The 23685-nt window shown below is 44.1% G+C and overlaps 1 protein-coding gene across 5 annotated transcripts in view; it reads left to right on the forward strand.

Annotated features, from left to right (window-relative positions):
* Positions 1–23685, forward strand: part of LOC107547942 — a 92993-nt gene that overhangs the window by 9016 nt on the left and 60292 nt on the right. For all 5 annotated transcript variants that reach the window (XR_005660619.1, XM_039913707.1, XM_039913708.1 and 2 more), the window contains exon 3: positions 1087–1160. The gene's annotated coding sequence lies outside the window, so the exon portion shown is untranslated. The remainder of the gene's footprint in view (positions 1–1086; positions 1161–23685) is intronic.

Below are 23685 nucleotides of genomic sequence, written 5' to 3' on the forward strand. Positions count from 1 at the left end.
ACTTGGGCAAATCAGTTAACGTCTCTGTACTCTCATCTGAAAAATGGGGATTCAGTATGTGTTTTCCCTCCTACTTGGACTGTGAGCCCTATGTGGGACCAGATTATTTTGCATTTATCTACAGCTTTACACTATTTGGCACTTCTGTGTCACCATTGGATTTACAGCTTTTGTTCCTCCTTCAACCCCACCGCATATTTATCCATAATTTATTTATATTAATACCCGTCTCCCCCTCTCCATGTAAGCTAATTGTGGGCAGGGAACATTCATTCAAGCATATTCATTAAGTGCTTACTGTGTGCAAAGCACTATTTTAAGTGCTTGGGAGAACACAGTATAACAATAAGCAGACACATTCCCTGCCCACAAGGAATTTACATTCTAGAGAACGAGCTTAATGTATCTACCAACTGTTTTACTGTACTCTCTCAAGTGCTCAATAGAGTGCTCTGCATACTGGAAGTGTTCAATAAATCATTGACTAGCACATAGGAACAGCTTAAATGTCACACAGTGCTCAACATGAGCTCAATACATGCTTCTGATTGATTACATAGATCTTCAAAGGGAAACTAATTTTGCAGTTTTTCCAAATACATCTGAAACTCCTACTTCTGGTATAGGAGTTATTTTGCCTCCAACTTCTATACAGTGTGATTGAATCTGAAAAACTAGTTTGTTTAGGGGATTATTATTATGAATTGTAATATTACAATATTATCTTATGGGTAGAAAGTAGAGAAGCCTTAAAATGCAGGATTGGTGATAGTGGATAAAACAGCTAATTCTTTTTCCATGAGTGGTCAGTCATTCTCTAAAACCCTGTTAATTCCCAAATTCCTAGAAATTCACAGGTGAACACAGTTCATACTTTTGATGGAACCCTGACCCACCCCTTTTCAGGTGATTCAAATCATGAATCATCAAGGGGGAGCATCGTCATCTCTTTCAGAATCACCCACACCCTCTGCTTGTGGCTGATGAAATGTGTTTTCTGGAGAAAGTTGTTTTCAGAACTTCTGGTTAGGAAGAAACATGTTGCTACTTGTTACAAAATCACAGTCTTCATTCTCCACTGTGCAGGAAAAGACTAGTGTGGCTATCCAAGACAAGAAGAAAAGCAGTTGATAAAGCCTCTGGAAAGCTGCCTGTGGAAGGTAAGCAAAGTTCAGTGTTTGTAGACAGGAAACTAATTTAAGGCACTGCTGACTAAAAACACAAAAATGCACATCATATTATTATCAACCTGAAATTAAAAGTCTGCAGAAGTCATGGAGGGCAACTCAGCCTTTGTTACCATGTTATGGAGAAAATCACCTAGTAAACTGGTGGTACATTGTACAGTGGGGTAAGCTGCTAAAGCCGTTGAAAGTTTCAGAAAGCAAAATGGAATGAATTGATCTTGTGATGGATTTTACCTTCTATTGTGTAGTCAAGGAAAGATCAAGAGTCAAGCGCCTAGGCTTATAATTAGGTTGTTTGGATTTCAAGGTTCTCATTTATAAAGAGGATAAAATGATACCTGATTATAAATAGCTTAAAAGACTGTTCTCAAATGTGCTGTGGAAGTGAAAATGATCCTATGAGAAAATGACTTTCATAACCCATGGAAGCTGAGACCTTGCCTGTTTATTATGTTGTCTATTCCCCAGTGCTTAGTACAGTGCTCTGCACCCAATAAGCACTCGATAAATATGAATGAATGAATGAATGAATGAATGCATGAATGAATAACTTGTGCAGCTTCCCTAGCCCGAAATGCCAACTTTTAGTATTGGGTGTGAGATAAAAGACTGCCTGAGTGTGTGAGAGAGAGGAATGTGGGTAGAGGAGGAATGGAAGAGAACTGTTTGAACAACACAAGTCTTTCCAGAAATATCAATAAATTCCAGACTGAGGGTGATTAATCAATGATATTTATGGAATGCTTATTATGCACAAAACACTGTACTGAGCTCTTGGGAGAGTAAAATACAGCAAAATTAGCAGGCACATTCCCTATCCGTACCGAGTTTACAATCTAGAGGGGGAGACAGATATTAATATGAATAAGTAATTTATAATATGTGATTTAAAAATATGTGCATAAGTGCCGTGGGTTTGGGGGTGGGACGATTATCAAATTCCCAGAAGTTACAGATATAAGTGCCTAGATGATGCTGAAGGGAGAGGCATGGCCTAGTGGTTAAAGCACAGGCTTTGGAATCAGAGGATCTGAATTGTAATCCCAGCTCCCCGACTTGTCGGCTGTGTGACCTTGGATAAGTCATTTGCCAGCCTCCTTAGGGAATGGCCTTCTTCTTAGGGAATGGTCGTCTTCTGACAGACTTAGAAAGGGAAAGGGGAGTTGGCCCCAATCCCGGTCATTAAAATAGTCTGAAGGCTGTTCTGACTGTCACCCCTTTCTCTGAGCCTGATGTCACCAGCTGCTCTCTTTGAACCTCTCAAACCAACCTTCTGGCTGTACTTCGCTCTCTTCTCAAAAGACACCCCCACCCCCCTCACGCACACTGATCCCCCCCTCAAGTTTAAAATTCCCTCCCTCCCCAGATTCGATAGACCACAGTGCTCCCCACATGGAAAGCTTTCTTAGAAGCCCACCGATATTTTTTTTAATGGTATTTGTTAAGCATTTACTGTGGGCCAGGCCCTGTACTATATGCTAGGGTAGATAAAAACTAATCAGGTTGGACACGGTCCATGTCCCACTTGGGGCTCACAATCTTAATCCCCCTTTCACAGATGAGATCCTAAATGAGAAACAGAGAAGTGAAGTGATTTGCCCAAGGTCACACAGCGGATAAGTGGCGAAACCAGGATAAGAGCCCAGGTCCTTCTGACTGGCAGGCCTGGGCTCTATTAGGCCATTCTGCTTTGCAACTCTTCCTCCTCCAACTCCTTCTCTAGCACCTGTGGCCTGATTTATGCCCAGCCTCAGCAATCATCCACGTTCAGTAATTTATTTGCCCATTTTAGTTGTAAATATTTTATTTTGATCTCCCCTGGAAAGCTTCTTGTGACCAGAGAATGTGTACTTTATTCTCTACTTCCTGAGTATCTAATGCAATGGTTTGCACCAAGAGTGTTTCCAATACTAATAGGATTGTTTTATTATTAATAACACTAATGAGATTGCTCAAAAAATGGAAATATGCAACGTCCAGCCTCTAAACCCGGCTCTGCCACTTGTCCACTTTGTGACCTTGGGCAAGTCACTTCATATGTCTGTGCCTCAGTTACCTCATCTGCAAAACGGGGATTAAGACTGCGAGCCCCAAGTGGCAGGTAGATGGGGAAAGAGTTGGGAGTCCGGAATGAGTCGTACATGTCTGGCCTGAGAATGTGTCAGTTTAGACTAGTGTTTCTTCCCGGGGCAGGAACTGAAATTTGGAAATGTGTTGGCGATGTCTGCAGTTGTGCCTGGGTGAGAAGCTAGTGACTCAGCCAGGCAGTTGTATTTACTGAGCACTTAATGCATATGGAGCACTGTATTAACCTCTTGGAAGAGTCCAATAGAACACTAGAACAGACACATATCCTGACCACAAAGAGCTTATGGTCTAGAGCTTAGGGTCTACAGGTTTCCTTGGTGAGTTGGCACATTTTGCTATATGAAATGTTCTTCTGGAAAAACCCGTCCAGATGACCTGACCAACTGGTGATTTACAATGGCTGCCAGTTGATCGGCTCATGGTTTAAATTACTAGGCTTCCAGACCTTCCAAGCAGGGGACGGTACCCGGAAAGCAGGACTTTCTTTGAAGCTCAGGAGGAAGGGACCTAGACCGAGAGCGGACGTGTGGACTGTCCACTAGAGATGTAAGTTGATGGCGTAGTGGAGAGAGCATGGGCCTGGGAGTCAGAAGGTCATGGGCTCTAATGCTGGCTCCACCACTTGTTGGCTGTGTGACCTTGGGCAAGTCACTTGACTTCTCTGTGCCTCAATTACCTCATCTGTAAAATGGGGATTGAGACTGTGAGCCCCTGTGGGACAGGGACTATGTCCAACCCAATTTCCTTGTATGCTCCCCAGTGCTTAGTACAGTGCCTGGCATAAAGTAATCACTGAACAAATATCATAATTCCTGGTTTTCTCCAATACGGAAGCGTAAACCGGGAGCTCCCCCCAGTTGTGGGGGGACTCATAGTGTGCCGCCTCAATCGGGGCTTTCCTGGCTGGTCAAGGAGTGAGAGCTGCCATTGCTATCGCTGCCTGGCACAGGGTGAAGGGAGGGTGAAGGGTTAAGGTATTTATTGAGCGCTGGCTGTGTGCAGAGCACTGTACTAAGGGTTTGGGAGAGTACAATATGACAGACACATTCCCTTCCTAGAACAAGCTTACAGTCTAGAGGATGAGACGGACATTAATATAAATAGATTACCGATATGTACTTAAGTGCTAAGGGTCTGAAATGGGGAATAAATAAAGGGAGCAAGTTGGGATGACTCAGAAGGGAGCTGAAGAAAAGGAAAAGACGGCTTAATCAGGGAAGTCCTTTTGGAGGAGAAGTGTTTTCAATAAGTCTTGGAAGGGGAGGAGAGTAATTGTCGGTTGCATATGAGGGGGGGGCATTCCAGGCCAGAGGCAGGGCGTGGGCAAGAGATCAGTAGCTAGATAGAGGAGATGAAGATACAGCGAGAAGGTTCGCATTAGAGGATCAAACTGTGCAGCTGGGTAGGAGAGCAGTGAGGTAGGAGGGGGCAAGTTGATCGGGTTGCTTTAAAGCCAGTGCTGAGGAGTTTCTGTTGGATGGGCAACCACCGAGGAGTGGGGAAACATGTCCTGAACGTTTTTGTCTTAAAATGATCCAGGCAGCAGAGCGAAGTATGTACCGGAGTGAAGAGAGACAGGAAGGTCAGCAAGGAGGTTGATAGAGTAATCACGGCGGAATAGGATAAGTGTTTATATTAATGTGGTAAGGACCACCACTAGACCAGGGGAAAGTCAAACTGTTCTGGCGGGGAAATGGGGTGGCCAACTCCTCACTTGTGAGCCTGGTGAAGCCCTTTTTCCTTCTCCTCCAAGCAGGAAAGTGGCACAAACCAAAGTGACACTATTCCAGGTCCTCAGGAGTGTCCACGTGGCTTGAGGTCCATCTCTCTGGTGCGGGAAAGCAGAACACCTAAGAACAGAATCATGCTTTTCTGTATAAAAACCTAAGAGAAAAAATCAATATTCTGGGGCCAGCAGGGGTCGAAGACAGGGGGACGGGAGAAGAAGGCACCATGTTGGATTGTAGTTCAACCCCTTCGCCTCAGGCCCGGTAGATCCGATAGGATGCCCAGGCAAATCCGTAAGCCAACCAAACCCTTCTTATGCAACTAGCCCCCCTGGACTCTGACTCAAGTCTCTTAGAGTAATAATAATAATAATAATTGTGGTATTTAAATGCTTACTATGTGCCAATTACTGTTCTAAGCACTAAGGTAGATACAAGATAATCAGGTTGGACACATTCCCTTGCCCACATAAGGCTTCACAGTGTTAATCCCCATTTTACAAATGAGGTAACTGAGACGCATAGAAGTTATGTGACTTGTTTAAGGTCACAAAGCAAACTGTCCCCTGTAAGAGTAGCTCCAAGCCCTACTGAATAATTTTCCATAGCAATCAAACATTTAAAGCCAGAACACTGTGCTAGGTGCTTGGGGGAGTGCAGTCCAATAATGATAATAATTGTGGCCTTTAAGTGCTTATTATGTGCCAAGCACTCTTCTAAGTGCTGGGGTACATACAAGAAAATTGCGTGGGAAACAATCACCGTCCCCCACCCGGCTCCAAGTTTTAATCCCCATTTTACAGATGAGGTACCTGAGACACAGAGAAGTGATTGACTTGCCCAAGGCCTCAAAAGAGACAAGTGGCAGAGCCGGGATTAGAACCCAAATCCTGATTCCCAGGCCTCTGCTCTATCCACAAGGCCACGCTGCTCCAGGTAGACACAACCCCTTCCCGCAATGAGCTAACAGTCTAAAGGCACATGATTTTCTTTAAAATTTAGCACTTTGATGTTATAATTACAAAAATACTCTCGTCTTCAGCTGTGCGAGCAGAGCCACCCCTGATAATATTTGTAACAGCCTACATGTGCTTGGGGCACAATGTGAAGGACTTAATCATTTCTGATTAATTTGGTTGTCCATATGAGGCTTTCTTCTCAAAAGAAGAAATAAGCTGTCAACTCAAATGGGTCAAAAGTAACATTGATCTGTCACCTAAATTGACTGCCTAACCTGAAGAAGAAGGTAGAACAGTGCTCTAAGCACAACCTCATGATATCAGTTTTACAAATGTCATAGTTTTTAATCAGAAAAGAATAGTGAAAGATTCCTCAGACGTTACATTCCGGAGAGTGAGCAGGAGTTTCACCAGCTGAGAATCTGATGAATATTAATCACATCATCGACTCCAGACCTCCTACTTCTCTGGGCTTCTCGGTTAACCTTTTATACTGAATTGTTTCCGAAGGAGCAGTGAAGAGTGAGCAAGCTCTTGAAACGCATAACCTTGGATAAGATCTGTAAGAGAGGGTGGGTCACATAAGCCACTGAGAAGCACCATGGCCTGTTGGAAAGAGTAGTCAGAAGACCTGGGTTCTAATCCCGACTGGCTCCCTCCGCTTACCTGCCACATAACTTTGGGCAAATCACTTAACTTCTATGTTCCTCAGTTACCTCATCTGTAAAATGGGGATTAAGGCTGCGATCCCCACGTGGATTTTGTCCATCCTGATTATCTTGTACCTAAGCCAGTGTTTAGCACAGTGCCTGGCACATAGTAAGCGCTTAACAAATACCATTTAATTAAGGCTGCGATCCCCACATGGATTTTGTCCATCCTGATTATCTTGTACCTAAGCCAGTGTTTAGCACAGTGCCTGGCACATAGTAAGCGCTTAACAAATACCATTTAAAAAATACAAAAGACCAGAACAAAGCAGCAGCCTGCCCATGCACTCATGCCCATTTTTTTTGGAGAGATATCACGCACAAAGAGTTCGAGACTAAAAATGGAACTGGCTCACATACAAAGTTCTCACAGATGTTGATCTTAATTCCCCCACCAGCAAAGCAGCGGCAACGGCATTTTTAATTAGCTACGAGACAAGTCTGAGAACCCAGAAACAAGAAGCAAGGAGGAACGAGAACATTGCAATCCATCCTACGTCTAATTAAAGGCAGAAATCAAACATCCCAACCGCTCGGAAATATTCGGCTACTTAAAGGAGATAGGTGTACTTCAATCTGATGGGCTGGTTTGAAATATCAATAGCAAAAAGGAATGCAAAGGAAACATAGGAAAAAAGGAAAAGGAAAAAGTCATCTTGAAAAGACCCAATGGAATCTAAGCAGGATTCTGGAAACAGTTTGGGAAATGTTCTCTTTGGTGATTGTCTGTAGTTCTCCGTGTAGGGCGTTTCACTGAACTAAAGAACTATTAGATGCAGGGGTTAAGGTGCTTCATAATTGGTTCATTTAGGTGAAGGCAAAGTCCAATTTAGAGGATAATTAAGTTTTAAATAACACCAGAGGAAAAGTTCTGTCGTTTTTACTCATTTGATGATCGGGGCAAATGTCCTACGGGCTTCTTTATTGAATCTAAAATGTCACAACATAAAGTGCTGTGAGAACCGAGAATGGGCCTGAGAGTCAGAGGTCCTGGGTTCTAATCCTGGTTCTATCACTTGTCTGCTATGTGACTGTGAGCAAATAGCTTAACTTCTCTGTGCCTCAGTTACCTCATCTGTAAAATCATTCATTCATTCAATAGTATCTATTGAGCGCTTACTGTGTGCAGAGCACTGTACTAAGTGCTTGGAATGTACAATTCGGCAACAGATAGAGACAATCCCTGCACACTGACGGCCTTACAGTCTAATCAGGGGAGACAGGCAGACAAAAACAGTAGCAATAAATAGAATCAGGGGGATGTACATCTCATTAACAAATAAATAGGGTAATAAAAATATACAAATAAGCAGATGAGCACAGTGCTGAGGGGAGGGGAAGGGAGAGGGGGAGGGGCGGAGGGAAAGGGGAGGAAAGGAGGCTTAGCTGAGGGAAGGCGAAGGAGGGGGCAGAGAGGGAGCAGAGGGAAAAGGGGAAGCTCAGTCTGGGAAGGCCTCTTGGAGGAGGTGAGCTCTCAGTAGTGCTTTGAAGAGGGGAAGAGAGTGAGTTTGGCGGAAGTGAGGAGGGAGGGCGTTCCAGGACAGCGGGAGGACGTGGGCCAGGGGTCGACGGCGGGATAGTCGAGAACGGGGGACGGTGAGGAGGTGGGCGGCAGAGGAGCGGAGCGTGCGGGGTGGGCGGTGGAAAGAGAGAAGGGAGGAGAGGTAAGAGGGGGCAAGGGGATGGACAGCCTTGAAACCTAGAGTGAGAGGATGAAGACTGTGATTCCCCATGTGGGACAGGGACTCTATCTGCTCTGATTAGCTTGTAACTACCCCAGCACTTAATACACTGCCTGGCACATAGTAAGTGCATCATAATTATGACAGAAAAAAAGATTCACATACGCTTAGCTCTATTGGGTTCCAAGTATGGTTCGTTCTGCTGCAATGTGGTGATTACATTCTTGAAACAGTGCATGATACTATTCAAATGTTGGTGCCAAACACAATCGTTTCTTCCTTTAAGGTATCTGCATTTGTAACAGCATAATCCCATTCTATCCAGAGCAGACCAAGAGTGATGCTTCTGCTGAAATCTCACCAAATCTTAGAGCTTTACACTCAGTAGTTACCAGTGTGACTTAGTGATTAGAGCCTGGGCCTGGGAGTCAGGAGAACCCGGATTCTAATCCCAGGTCTGCCACTTGTCCGCTCTGTAACTGGGCAAATCACTTAACTTCTCTGTGGCTCAGTTACTTCATCTGTAAAATGGGGATGAAGACTGCATGTGGACCTTGGACTGATTAGCTTGTATGTACCCCAGAGCTTAGCACTACGTCTGACCCGTAGTAAGAGCTTAATAAATACCTTAAAATAGCTTGCTCCTGGGGAAATGTGAGATCAGGGGAGGGAACCTCATTTATGACGACAGTAGAGCAGGCAAATGGCTGGCTTTCTTTTACTTTCTCTGCAACTGCTGCTTATTTTTCCGGGCCTGGCTCCCGCCCTTCCCTCCTCAGAAATAGTCCTCTGAGGTAACCAGCAAACTTCTCGCCAAATCTAATGGCCTGGACCCTATCCTAATCCTCCTAATAATAATAATAAGGGCATTATAATCCTGGCATTTGTTAAGCACTTACTGTGTGCCAAGCACTGTTCTAAGCACTGGGGAGATACAAAGTAATTAGGTTGTCCATGAGGGGCTCACAGTCTTAATCCCCATTTTACAGATGAGGTAACCGAGGCACAGAGAAGTTAAGTGACTTGCCCAAAGACACGTAGCTGCTAAGTGGCAGAGCCCGGAGTGGAACCCACCACCCCTGACTCCCAAGCCCGTGCTCTTTCCACTGAGCCACACTGCTTCTCCCAGACCTTTTAGTTGCCTTTGACATTGTAGACCACCCCCTTCTCGAAACTTTATCAAACCTTGGATTCTCTGACGCTGCCCTCTCTTGGTTTTCCTCCTATCTCCTCTGACAGCTCCTTTTCAGCCTCTTTTGCTGGCTCCTCCTCTGCCTCCCATACTCTGACAGTAGGGCTCCCTCAAGGTTCAGATCCACAAACCTTCCTATCCTCCTTCCACACCCACTCCCTTGGAGAACTCAATTGCTCCCATGGCTTCAATTGCCATCTCTACGCAGATGATTCCCAAATCTACATCTCAGCCTTGATCTCTCCCCTTCCCTGCACTCGCCTCTCATCCTGCCTCCAGGACATCTCTACTTGGATGTCCTGCCGACACCTCAAATTATACATATCGGAAACAGAACTCCTCATATTCCCACTCAAACCCTATCCTCTCCTGTCTTTCCCATCACTGTAAAAAGCACCACTCTTCTCTCTGTCACAAGCCTGTAACCTTGGCATCGTCCTTGACTCGTCTCTCTCATTCCACCCATATTGTGGAAGTGACCAAATTTGGTCAGTTCTACCTTCACAACATTTCTAAAATATGTCCTTCCCTCTGCATCCAAACCACTACCATGTTAATTCAAGCACTTATCCTATCCCTTGCTGACCTCCCTGCCTCCTGTCTCTCCCAACTCCAGTCCATACTTCACTCTGCTGTCCAGATCATTTTTCTAGAGAAACATTCAGTCCATGTTTCTCCACCTCCTGTGGTTGCCAATCCACCTCTGTATCCAACAGAAACTCCTTACCAGCAGCTTTAAACCATTCAATTACCTTTCTCTCAACATCTCACCTCACTACTCTCCTACAACCCAGTTTACACCCTTCGCTCCTTTACTGCTAGCTTACTCCCTGAATTATTGAAGGCACATCTCCTCCAAAAGTCCTTTCCAAAGGCCTCATTTCATTTTCTCCCACTCCCTTCTGACTTGCTTCCTTTATTCACCTCAACCCCACAGCACTTATATATGTGTATGTAATTTATTTATATCAATGTCTGTCTTTCTCCGGACTGTAAGCTCCTTGTGGGCAGGCAATGTGTCTGTTATATTGTTGTGTTGTACTCTCCCAAGCACGTAGTACGGTGCTTGGCACACAGTAAGGGCTCAATGAATACAATCGATCTGCCTCCTCGCTGACCTCCCGGCCTCCTGTCTCTTCCCACTCCAGACCAATACTTCACCTGCTGCACAGATCATTTATCAACAAAAATATTCAGTCCAAGTCTTCCCACTCTTCAAGAACCTCCAGTGTCTGCCCATCCATCTCCGAAGCGAACAGAAACTCCTTACCATTGGCTTTAAAGCACACAGTCATCTCATCTCATCCTACCTCACTTGACTGATCTCCAACTACAGCCCAGCCCTCACACTCTGCTCCTCTAATGCCAACTTGCTCACTGTGCCCCGAGCTCATCTATCTCACCGCTGATCCATTTTCCTGTCCTCCCTCTAGCCTGGAACTCCCTCCCTCGCCATATACACTAAAACACCACTCTCTCCACCTTCTAAGTATTAATGAGGTCACATCTCCTCCAAGAAGTCTTCCCCAAATAAGATGTCTTTTCCCCAGCTCCTTCTCCCTTCTGTACCGACTATGCACTTGGATCTGTGACCTATGGACATTTGATATTTGCCCCACCCCCAACCCCACAGCACTTCCGTACATATCTTTAAATTATATATTATCATAAATTATCGATTCATATTAATGTCTGTTTCCCCCTCTAAACTCTGAGCTCGTGTCTGCTAATTCTGCTCTATTGTACTCTACCAAATGTTTACTACAGTGCTCTGCATATAATAAGTGTTCAATAAATACCACTGATTTGTTTGGTTTCCATAGAGGGTATAACTTTGTGGAGTAGCGTCCATGGTGTTGATAAATATCAAGAGGTTCAGAATTTGAAAACCCAATGAAGTTACACAGGACTGCAAAATTGAGTTCATGGAAGTTTACCTTTGGATAATAAATGGGAAAATGAATGTGCTATTTGTTTTAAGGGAAATTTGAAAAGAACAGAGGAATTGGTCTCACTTAACCTCATCAGAAATATGCAAGCTCTTCACTAAGAAAACAGGATAGTTAAGATCTTTAATTAAAAAAAAAAGTGGTGTTAGCAGGGATAGTATAAGGAAAAGTTTGGTGGAAATCACTGGTTGAAAGAGCATCTATTTTAAGATATCCATTTATATTATGGAATTTATTTGCTTACTTTATGCCAGACACTGTTCAGAGTGCTGAGGTAGATGGAAGATTATCACTAGTCTGTATTTCTTAGCTTCTAGTACAGGGCACCACACCAAGTGGATGACAAGTGCTGCTAGTAATAATAATAATTGTGGTATTCGTTAAACTCCTACTATGTGCTAATCACTGTTCTAAGTGCAGGGGTAGATACAAGGTAATCGGGTCGGACACAGTTTCTGACTCACATGGTGCTCACTGTCTTAATCCCCATTTTAGAGAAGAGGTAACTGAGGCACAGAGAGTGAAGTCACTTGTCCAAGGTCACCCACCAGGCAGGTGGCAGAGCCAGGATTAGACCCCAGGTCCTCTGACTCCCGTGCTCTTTCCCTTTGGTTTATCAGAAACTAACAGAGAAACAGAAATTTCAGCAGTGCTTCAAAGAACTAGAAGCATTACTTGTGCAGAGGTTTGGTTCTGAGTTGACACTTAGGTTATAAATGCTTATGTGTTTGACAGTCACAGACCATTTTTATGCTCAGATGAAGAAGGGGTTTATCACTTCGTGACTCAAAAAGGTAATGTCATTTTGAATGGCAGGTCACTTCTTGCAGAAATTGATCATAAACCATGAATAACTATTATAAAGAAAAACTGGGGGAATCCTCCTCCATAACTCAAAAGGCTATTTCTTCCATTACGATGATTCCATTTGAAATTCTTTTATGCTTCAGGGAGATCATTAATTATTGCAGACATGCTCTCTATGACATAGGAAAAATATGCAAACTTGGGAGTCTGAATTGCATAGCATAATTGTAAATGTACTGAAAAGGTATTCTGGTAGTGATGCCTACTACCCTGAGATTAGAGTTAGCATAAATTACTTGATTGTATTAGACTGGATTGTATTTAAATTAGACTGTAAATCACTTGAGTCAAAGATTGTATATTTTGCTTTAATCAGTGATATTTATTAAATTCTTTGTGCAGTGCCCTGTACTAAGCACTTGGGATTGTACATTACAGTTGGGAGACATGATCCCAGCTCTCAAGAAATTTACAGCCAAAAGAGGGAGGCAGACTTTAAAATAAATTACTGGTAATAATAGTAATAACCGTGGTGCTTGATAAGTCCGACCTTTGTGCCGAGCACTGTTCTAAGCACAGGCTTCTTCAAATGCGGACAAGTCATTTCCGATTCATGGTGACTTTATGGACTGTAAGAGTTCACTTGGTTAAAAAAAAAAAATACGGAAGTGGTTTTCCATTGCCTTCTTCCAAGCGATAAAAATTTCTCTCTGCCATTGTCTTTGATCAACATTTTGAGCATTGATCATCCATCTTTGACTCTTTTCCATGCTGCTGTTGCCTAGCCCAGATAATCAACTTTATCTGATGCTTCAGCTTAGATCTTTCCATTAAAGGTAACCCTGAGAGAGAATGTCTCTCAGTGGCATAGCTCTAGGCATACACAAACTCTTTTGCCGTGAGAAGGTATTTATGCATAGGGTTAGATACAAGATATTCAGGACAGACACAGCTCCTGTCCCCCACTGGGCTCAAGGTCTAAGTAAGAGGGAGAAGAGGCATTTTGTCCCCATTTTGCAGGTGAGTAAACAGGCATGGAGAGGTGAAAAGACTTGCCCGAGGTTACCCAGCAAGCAGGTAGCAGAGCCGGGATTAGAACCCAGATCCTCTAAACTATCAGGGCCTGGCTTTTTCCCTGCTATGCCACCCTAGGAAGCAACAAGGTATAAATATATGAATGTAGATGCGGTGGTTTGGGCATTAAGTGCATGGGAGAGAAGGTAGGGAGGGAAAATAGAGTGAAGAGACGAGAGTTTAATCCAGGAATGTTTGGAGGAGATATGAGTTCGGTAGGGCTTTGAAGATGGGGCGAGTGGTCATCTGCCGGATATGAAGGAGAAGGGAGATCTAGGGCAGTGGGAGAGTATTTCGTTACCCTATTTATTTTGTTAATGAATTGTACATCGCCTCGATTCTATTTAGTTGCCATCGGTTTTTACGAGATGTTCTTCCCCTTGACTCTGTTTATTGCCATTGTTCTCGTCTGTCCGTCTCCCCCGATTAGACCGTAAGCCCGTCAAACGGCAGGGACCTTCTCTATCTGTTGCCGACTTGTTCATCCCAAGCGCTTAGTACAGTGCTCTGCACATAGTAAGCGCTCAATAAATACTATTGAATGAATGAATGCATGAGCAAGGAAGAGCGAGTAGGTTTGGTAACACCTGAGTAATAATAATAATAATGTTGGTATTTGTTAAGCGCTTACTATGTGCAGAGCACTGTTCTAAGTACTGGGATAGATACAGGGTCATCAGGTTGTCCCACGTGAGGCTCACAGTCTTCATCCCCATTTTACAGGTGAGGTAACTGAGGCACAGAGAAATTAAGTGACTTGCCCACAGTCACACAGCTGACAAGTGGCAGAGCTGGGATTCGAACCCATGACCTCTGACTCCCAAGCCTGGGCTCTTTCCACTGAACCCCGCTGCTTGGTTGTACCTTTTCCTCCTATTGTATTCTCCCAGCGGCTTAGAATTCTTATCCGCACCCAAGAGGCAGTCAAATTCTATTAAATTGTAGGAATGTCAGATGGAGGCTTGCAGTAAATTTGGAAACAAAACAGGAACGGAAAATGCTGTGATCTGCTAAGAGTCTCATAGTTTGTTTATAAAAGGATGATAAAGTTTGAATAGTGCAAAAAAATTGGCAGTAAAGAGGTATAACATGACTGATGCTAGCTTGTAATGGGGTAGAAGGGCAAAAGAGCTTATTTGCCAAAGGAGGAAGATAGTAAGACTAGAACAACAGGTTGGTGTTACAAGTTTGAAGCCCCTGCGCATGAGGAAGCTAAACAGAAATGGCGGGCGGTCAATCGTATTTATTGAGCGCTTACTGTGCGCAGAGCACTGTACTATGGGAGAGTACAATATACCAATATCATACGCATTCCCTGCCCTCAAGGAGTTTACAGTTTATCGCCAGCATAAAGTATGCTAACATCTCTTGTAAAGGGAAGGTACGGATACAACGCTTCTCTCCCTATTAGAAGATGTCAACGACAGTGGTGGTGGGTATTCTACACCTGAATGGATTGGAGAAGCAGCACGATATAGTGGATAGAGCGTGGGCCTGGGAGTCAGAAGGCCTGGGTTCTAATCCCAGCTCTGCGACTTGTCTGCTGTGTGATCTTCAACAAGTCCCTCCTCTGGATCTCAGTTCCCTCATCTGTAAAATGGTGATTAAGATTGTGAGCCCCATGTGGGACAAGGACTGTCCAACCCGATTTTCTTGTATCTACCCGCAGCGCCTGGCACAGTATCCACTGTACTAAGCACCTGACACATAGTAAGTGCTCAACAGATACCATAATTATTATTATTATTTGTCACTCTGATCCCCCTTGCTAAAACTGCTTCTGGGATTGTTCATTCTTCCTGAACCCTGTTGAAGGAGAAAGCCAGGAGGAGTGATCCTGATTGCTCATTCTAGCAGAGTTGGATTAAAGATGCTGGGGGCTGGGAGCAGGGATGTCCCGGTAAGAGATTTAAGAGCTTGGCCGATAGCGGAAGAGAGGAAGGTTTGATCCTTTAAACAAATATGTTTCTGTTTTATAAGTCATGCTAAAGCAGGTTTGAGTATGCGAAGACAACCAACGGTAAAATGGCATTTCCCAAAGGCTCTTTTGAAGTGATCAAAGAGAGGATGCACTCAAAACATCCTTTCACAGGGCGGGTGAAATTAGTAGTCTGCATGACCGGAGTTCAGTTTTGGCAGGTTTCATAGAATGGATGACAAAGAAGCTGTGTTCTGGGTTGCAGATTCTCCAGGTTCAAGAATTTAAATCTCAGCCATGTTTAATCATGTACTTCATTTAAGTAAGTAAAAGACTTTCAGGGAAAGCATTAGATAGGAATGATTAACACAAAATAACACTGAGCCAACTCTATAGGATGTCATTAAGCATTCCAGAAGTCTGTGTGGAATGTCCAGCTTTTTCCCAGATAAATATTACCCTTGACAACGTTGACTGCGTATTTTTCAATGGGTATTATTCATCTGTGGAAACATATCAACCCCTTCTCACATCTCAGTGTCTTCAGCGTAATAGGTTAGGCCATTGGGAAGATTCATGGACTCTTTTAGGTCATTAGGATCGATTAAGATCCTGCAATTTACAATTCGTCACGTATCCCAGACCAGAATCAAAATTTCTCTGCCATCCTGTCCTCATCAGAGACTGGTTAAAGTCTGTTTCCATCTGGGAGCAATCACTCTTACTTTTCATTACTGATTTATGCACGATAAGAGAAATTTTTACTTACTGGGCCAATTGGAGGGAAGGAGGCTGTTGCAAAAATGGTGGAATGCACAATGAATTTAGTGCAATTGCTATGACAACCAGTTTCCCCCCATCGTAACTACTTGGTTTTTTGTTTTTCTTTTTATAGTATTTAAGTGCTTACGGTCTGCACCCAGCACTGTTGTAAGTGCTGAGGAAAGCAGCATGGTCTAGTGGAAGAAGCAGGGGCCTAGAAGACAGAGGACCTGGGTTCTAATTCTAACTGCCAATTGCTTGCTGTGTGACCCTGAGCAAGTCACTTCACTTCTCTGGGCCTCAGTTACCTCATCTGTAAAATGGGGATTAAGACTCTGAGCCCCATGGGGGACAACGACTGTGTCCAACCCAGCTATCTTGTATCCACTCCAGCGCATCTACCTCGTTGCTTAGAACAGAGCTTAGAACATAGTAAGCACTTAACAAATACCAGACTTATTGGATACAGGTTTATTCGATTAGATCCCATCCCTTTCTCGCATGGGATTCATAGTTTCAGTTGGAGGGAGGAGGATTTAATCCCCATTTTACAAATGAGGTAATTGAGACACAAAGAAGTGAAGTGACTTGGCCAAGGTCACACACAGCAAGCAATTAGGAGAATCGGGATTAGAACTCAGGTCCTCTGACTCCCAGGCCTCTGCTCTTTCCACTAGGCTACGCTGTACCTAATAATAACTGTGGTATTTGTTGAGGACTTACTATATGTCTGCTGCGTGACCTTGGTCAAGTAACTTCACTTCTCTGAGCCTCAATTCCCATTTCTGTAAAATGAGAATTGAGACGGGGAGCTACTTGTGGGACAGGAACTGTGTCCAACCCAATTTGCTTGTACCCACCCCAGTGCTTAGTATTGTGCCTGGCACATAGTAAGTGCTTAACAAATGCCGTAATTATTATTCTATTAATTATTATGATTGTATTGTAATTACTGTTTTATTATCGCAGCGCCAAGCACTGTAATTGTGGTATTTGTTAAGTGCTCACTAGGTGTCAGGCACTGTACTAAGGGCTGGGGTGGCTATAAGAAAGTCCCAATCCCCATTTTACAGAAGGGGTAACTGAGGCCCAGTGAAGTGAGGTGACTTGCTTAAGGTCCTGGTCAGCTGTGTAACTGTGGGCAAGTCACTTTAACTTCTCTGTGCCTCAGTTACCTCATCTGTAAAATGGGGTTAAGACCGTGAGCCTCACGTGGGACAACATGATTACCCCGTATCGATTCCGGCGCTTAGAACGGTGCTCTGCACATAGTAAGCGCTTAACAAATACCAACATTACGGTCGCAAAGCAGACAAGTGGCAGAGCTGGAATTAGAACCCTTGACCTTCCAATTCCCAGGCCCGTGCTCTATCCACTATGCCGTTGCTGCTTCTTACCCAACCACCCACCCTGTACTAAGCGCTGGGGTAGATGCGAGGTAATCAGGTGATCAGCTACATGGGGCTTGCACTCTAAGTAGGAGGGAGAACAGGCTTGAATCCCCATTTTGCAGATGCGGGAACTGAGGCACAGAGAAGTGAAGTGACTAGTCCCAGGTCACACAGCAGGCAGGTAGAACAGCTAGGATTAGAACCTAGACCTCTGACTCCCAGGCCCAAGATTTTTCCACTAGGCCATGCTGCTTACCTGTGCCGCTGCCCTGGCATTTCAATCCAGTCCGTGATATTTATCGGACATTCCCTGTGCGTGGCACACTGTACTGAATGCTTGTGGAAGTAGATGCTTGAGGGCAAGAGGTCAACAGCGGGATAGAGGAAATCGAGGTACAGAGAGGAGGTTGGTGGCAGAGGAGTAGAATGCGCAGATTGCTGCAGTAGCAGACCAGTGAAGTGACAACGTAGTGAGGCGAGTGAGTGTCTAAAATAATAATGTTGGTATTTGTTAAGCGCTCACTATGTGCAGGGCACTGTTCTAAGCGCTGGGGTAGATACGGGGTAATCAGGTCGTCCCACGTGAGGCTCACAGTTAATCCCCATTTTCCAGATGAGGTCACTGAGGCCCAGAGAAGTGAAGCGACTTGCCCACAGTCACACAGCTGACAAGTGGCAGAGCCGGGAGTCGAACCCGTGACCTCTGACTCCCAAGCCCGGGCTCTTTCCACTGAGCCACGGGGTATAAGCAGCTGCTGGTTCCTAGAAAAGCCCAAGAGTTTCTTTTGGACAGGGCTGCGTCTTATCCAGTTTTAACTCAAGAAATAGAACGTATCTGAATTATTGTTATATTGTACTCTCCCAAGTGCTTAGTACAGTGCTTTGCACACAGTTAAACACTGAATCAATACCATTACTTGATTGAAATGTACAAAGCCTTACCTCCTCAGAAGACTCTCTTTTAGCAGTTTTTGGCAGAAGTGCTCTCGAATATTACTTCTGCTCTTACTGAGGACACTCACTTTGAGATGAGACTGCCCAGTTGACCTTGGCTTAAGCACTTCTCTTTCTGTCCCTTTAAAGTGTTTTTGACCGCTTTGATAACAGTGATTAAAGCGCAATTCAATTTAGCATAGATAAGGATATCCGTTTATTGTAGATAATGGCTGATCTGTTGGCCCAAGGTACCATTTTACTCAACAGGATATAAAAAGATAGTTTGCAAATGAAGGACTGCACTTATGTAGGGAATTCCATTTGGAAGTCCTTGAGGCATGTTTACATTGCTATTTAATCATTGATTGATTGGTTATATTGTGGTTTGAATCATTTTTTTTTAAAAAGAGTTATATGATTTGGGGGGATGGGGGAGCAAATTGATGCAGCTTGTGTTTTCCCTATGTAGAACCTATATCTCATTTAGCACTCTTTGGCTTTGTACTCAATTTTCATGAACTGAATTAAGAATGTTGCCCGAGGAATAGGAGCAATGGACAGATTAAATAATTGTCCGAGATGTTAATGAGAGGAAAAGACAGGATATATTTCGTCCACTCCTCCTGCTCTCCGATTATCACAGCCGCATTAATCTCTGCTAAGTTTTCCGCCTTTGGTGTGGATGCCAGGGGTGAAAGGACACATTGGCAGGAATGGTAGAATCTGTCGTCTCTGCCCTAGAAGCAACCAATCTTAATTCCTCTACTATGACTGTCCCATCCCATCCCCCTCTGCCATATTTTGCCTTTTCCAAGTTTCCTTGTCACATCCTGTTTTCCTTGAAGATGAGCTCCGTTTCCTTTTTTTCTCCCAAGCCCCTCTCACAACACAGTTCTCTTCCTACTTTAACAAAGCAGCAATTCACCTTTTCCTTTTAAATAACCAGTGCTTTGAAAGAACGGGTGACATGGAGTTATGAAGAATAAAATGTACGTTCTTGTGGATGTATGTTCGTGTGGATGATTTCACTAGTCTTACAGAATAGGGCAACTCCTCCTTCCCTTGTTGACATAAGCCGTGACTATCAGTCACTTCCTTCCAGAAGTCATTATTCCTTCCCTCTTAATCCAGCCTGGGTCAAGATTGTAATGGGAAGACAGAACCTCTGCCCTGTATTAGTCAAATTGGTTGATCATTCAGTATTTGATTTGCACTGTTGTGTCGGATTGCTACCGGTGTTCATTTTTTTCTTTTTTGGCAGGGAGGGAGGGCTTCCGAAAGGCATCACACCTAAAGGTCTTGGGAAACTGATGTAGTCAGCAAAAGAGTCCGACAGCGCTTCTAATGGTTCGTTAATTCCAAGAACTAGTCAGATTTTCCACGTACTGTATATTATGTTCCTGTGGATGCATTTAATATGTGGCCTGGCTTGTGAGAATTTCTTCTGCCTTCTGCTCCACCCAGAGGGGCTTCACCCCCATTTCAGGGAATCACAGAAATAAGGCTAAGTGGAATAAATTTCCATTGCCTGTGGGAAAACAGAGCAGAAAAACATCACTGTTCTTCCTTATCAGTTAATGAGAATGTGCCACCCTGGGCTATAGAAAGAAACGGGGGGGAGAAAGATAAAAATTAAGAAGCTTCAGAAGTCTGGGATTAAAGAGTCTCTGTGGCTAGGACGATCAAAAAGAATTGAGTGTGATGATTCAATTTACTATTAATAAGAACAACTCCGTTATCTTACATCACCCCTCTACCACCTTCCTGGAGCAAAGCAAAAAATTAGATGATAATTAAACAACCAAGCAAGTTCCTTGGAAGAAAGGGACCAAGGAAGCTCATCTCTAGATTGTCAGCTCATTGTGGGCTGGGAATGTGTCCATTTTATATTGTGCTCTCCCGAGCACTTAGTACAGTGCTCCCTACACAGTGAGCACTCAATAAATACGACTGACCGAGGTATAAAAGTGCCAGGTAATTTGTGCACTCAAGCTACTGCTTCTGTTTCCACCCTCCAAAAAGTACCAGGAAATGCCCTGAGAGTTTGATCCGGACAGGGTCTGAAAAGATGGAAAATTAGATTCGTCAATATAGAAATATAAAATTCCCTTCATCATCATCATATGCTGTGCGCCCTACGTGGAACAACCTGATTACACTCTGTCTACACCAGCGCTTAGAACAGTGCTCTGCACTGTAAAGCACTTAACAAATACCAACATTATCATTATTATTATTATTTATTAAGTGCTAACTATGTGCCAAGCACTGTTCTAAGCACTGGGGCAGATACAAGGTCATCAGGTTGTTCCATGTGGGGCTCACAGGCATAAACCCCATTTTACAGATGAGGTAACTGAGGCACGGAGAAGTAAAGTGGCTTGCCCAAGGTCTCACAGCAGACGAGTGGCAGAGCCGGGATTAAAACCCATGTCCTTTGACTCCCAAACCCGGGGTCTTGCCACTAAGCCGTGCTGGGGAGAAGAAAAAAAAAATAAGTAGTAACTGCAGGCATAGCCCTGCTGATGATCCACACTGCTCTGGGAAGCAGAAGAGATGGGATCCAAGTGGCTAGTACAGTGCTTTGCAAACAGTAAGCACTAAGTAAATACGATTGAATGACTCTAGCCCCATCTGTGCAAATAAGGAAATGCTTGAGTTGTTCCGTCAGCGGGGGAAGCTTTCTGACAGAAGCACCGTGACCTAGTGACCGTGACCTAGAGAAGCAGCGTGGCACAGTGGAAAGAGCCCGGGCTTGGGAGTCAGAGTTCATGGGTTCGAATCCCGGCTCCGCCGCTTGCCTGCGGTGTCGCTTTGGGCAGGTGACTTAACTTCTCTGTGCCTCAGTTCCCTCATCTGTAAAATGGGGATTAAAACTGTGAGCCCCAAGTGGGACAACCTGATCACCTTGTATCCCCCAGCGTTTAGAACAGTGCTTTGCCCATAGTAAGCGCTTAACAAATACCATCATCATCATAATAATAATAGTGCATCCTTAGGGGAGGAGAAGAAGCCCAGCAGGAATCCTGAACCTCAGGTAGCCATCACCGGCAGATGGTCAGCGCTGTGCTAAGGTCACTGTGGCCATTAAAATACCTTTACCTGCCCTTTCCTATCTTTGGTGCCCCCAATGACTGAGTCGTTCACTGCACTCTTTGCCCCAGTGGAAATATGAGGGGGCAGGGTTGGGAGAGTTATGATTAGCGCTGTGATAGCCACTTGCGTTACCATCAATTCCTCTCCTGAATTCTCATTCTTTATGTGAAACTCCTCCCCCCATCATCATTACCTTAAAGGAAATATGTGAAATCTTTTTGCAAAGCACACTGACGGAGCCCTACAATGTTTGGAGATTCAGCTTCTGGTGTGTCTGTATCTTAACCCTCCCTCCCCACCTATAATTATCGAAGAACACAAGACTCCTCTTTCCTTTTCCCTTCAGAGCGGAAACTTAATCCTGTTGCGCTGACAGAATCCCTCTAGAGATATCTCTCTAAATTTGGTTTGCTATCCAAGTGACTAGCATATTCTTTTGTAAAGTGCATTTAAATTGTTAGTAGCTTTTTGTGAGGTGCTGTTTTACCACCCAAGTTGGAGAGCTATTCTTGCATTTAGGAGTTTGTAACACACTTAGCGTATCTCGAACGTGGTGTGATGTAAATCTAAAGTATCCATACTATGCATTACTGGGAGATTCACTGTCTTTTAAAAGACACTTGCAATACATCAGGGAGTGTTAAATTGTAGACCTGAAATTCCCTGTCTTGGTGCAAGTAATCCATTTCCTAATGTTCCTGAGAACAGGTTTTAGATGATTAAAAAGAAGTAGAGGAGTTTGATATGCTACTGAGTTTAAGGCACGTTGGATATAATTCTCCTTTCCTCGGTCTGCTAGGCTTTACTTTAGTGTTGGGAATCATTGTAATGCTCATAGAAACAAAGCTTCTCTAAGTGCACCATGAGAGGAGAATAGACCACATCAGTTTACTCATGAAGCTGCTATACGGTGAGATCATATCCACGGGTCTGAGTGTCACCCTGAAAATCCCCTTGCAAACTTTGCCCGTCAAAGTGTCCTTTGTGTCCCCTCACCAAACTGGGGAGAGGATTGTTTGACACCAGTGGATGAGAAGAGAATGGCATTTCCTACTTTTTTATGGTATTTGATAACAGCTTACTGGGTGTCAAGTAGTGTTCTAAGCAGTGGGAGAGATGCACGTTTTTCAGGGTGGAAACAGTCCCTGTCCCCCATGGGGCTCACAGTCGAAGTAGGAGGGAGTAGGATTTAATCCCCATTTTACTGTTGAGGAAACTGAGGCACAGAGAATTTAAGTGACTGTCCCAAGGTCACACAGCAAGAGCTGGGATTTGAACCCCGGTCCTCTGACTCCAAGGCCCGCGCTCTTTTCGCTAGGCCGTGCTGCTTCTCACTTCCAATGGGACATGCACTTTAGTGACGGCTGCAGGAATGGTGATGGTATGTGCTGATCCTCAGGGATCTCACAAGGTTTGAAGGTTTCCTTGTCTGAAAGGACAAGAGCAGGAGATGCAGTTATGTCAGGACATATGATAATCGCCTGACCCCAACCCTTACAGCAAGTATCTGCAAATTATCTTTAAATTCTATTTTATGAATTATGTATTCATATCAATGTCTGTGTTCCCCTCTAGACTGTAAACTCATTATGGGCGGGGAACAGTCTGCTAATTCTGCTGTAATCGTAGTATCCCAAGAGCTCAGTACAGTGCCCTGCACATAGTAAGGGCTCAATAAATACCACTGATTGAAAGAGAAGCAAGCATGGGAACACTGAAACTGAGTCTCATATGAGAATGAGGTCTCCATAGGAGCAGGTATGGATATTCCGGGTTGGGAGCATACAATGGAAAAATCAGGTTAAAGATTTTTTTTCCGTGTGAACCTTTGCCAAAACTCCTTTTTAAGGTGCCCGGTTTCCCCCCGAATGAAATGGCCTCTTACAGTATAATAATAATAATGTTGGTATTTGTTAAGCGCTTACTATGTGCCAAGCACTGTTCTAAGCGCTGGGGTAGACATAGGGGAATCAGGTTGTCCCACGTGGGGCTCACAGTCTTAATCCCCATTTGACAGATGAGGGAACTGAGGCGCAGAGAAGTGAAGTGACTTGCCCACAGTCACACAGCCGACAAGTGGCAGAGCTGGGATTCGAACTCATGAGCCCTGACTCCAAAGCCCGTGCTCTTTCCACTGAGCCACGCTGCTTCTCATTGATTGATTTGAAAATGTGAAATGTCTGTCAGGTACCTGGGGAGGTCTGGAT

Source organism: Ornithorhynchus anatinus, chromosome 12, assembly GCF_004115215.2.
Source record: "Ornithorhynchus anatinus isolate Pmale09 chromosome 12, mOrnAna1.pri.v4, whole genome shotgun sequence".
NCBI classification, from domain to species: Eukaryota; Metazoa; Chordata; class Mammalia; order Monotremata; family Ornithorhynchidae; genus Ornithorhynchus; species Ornithorhynchus anatinus.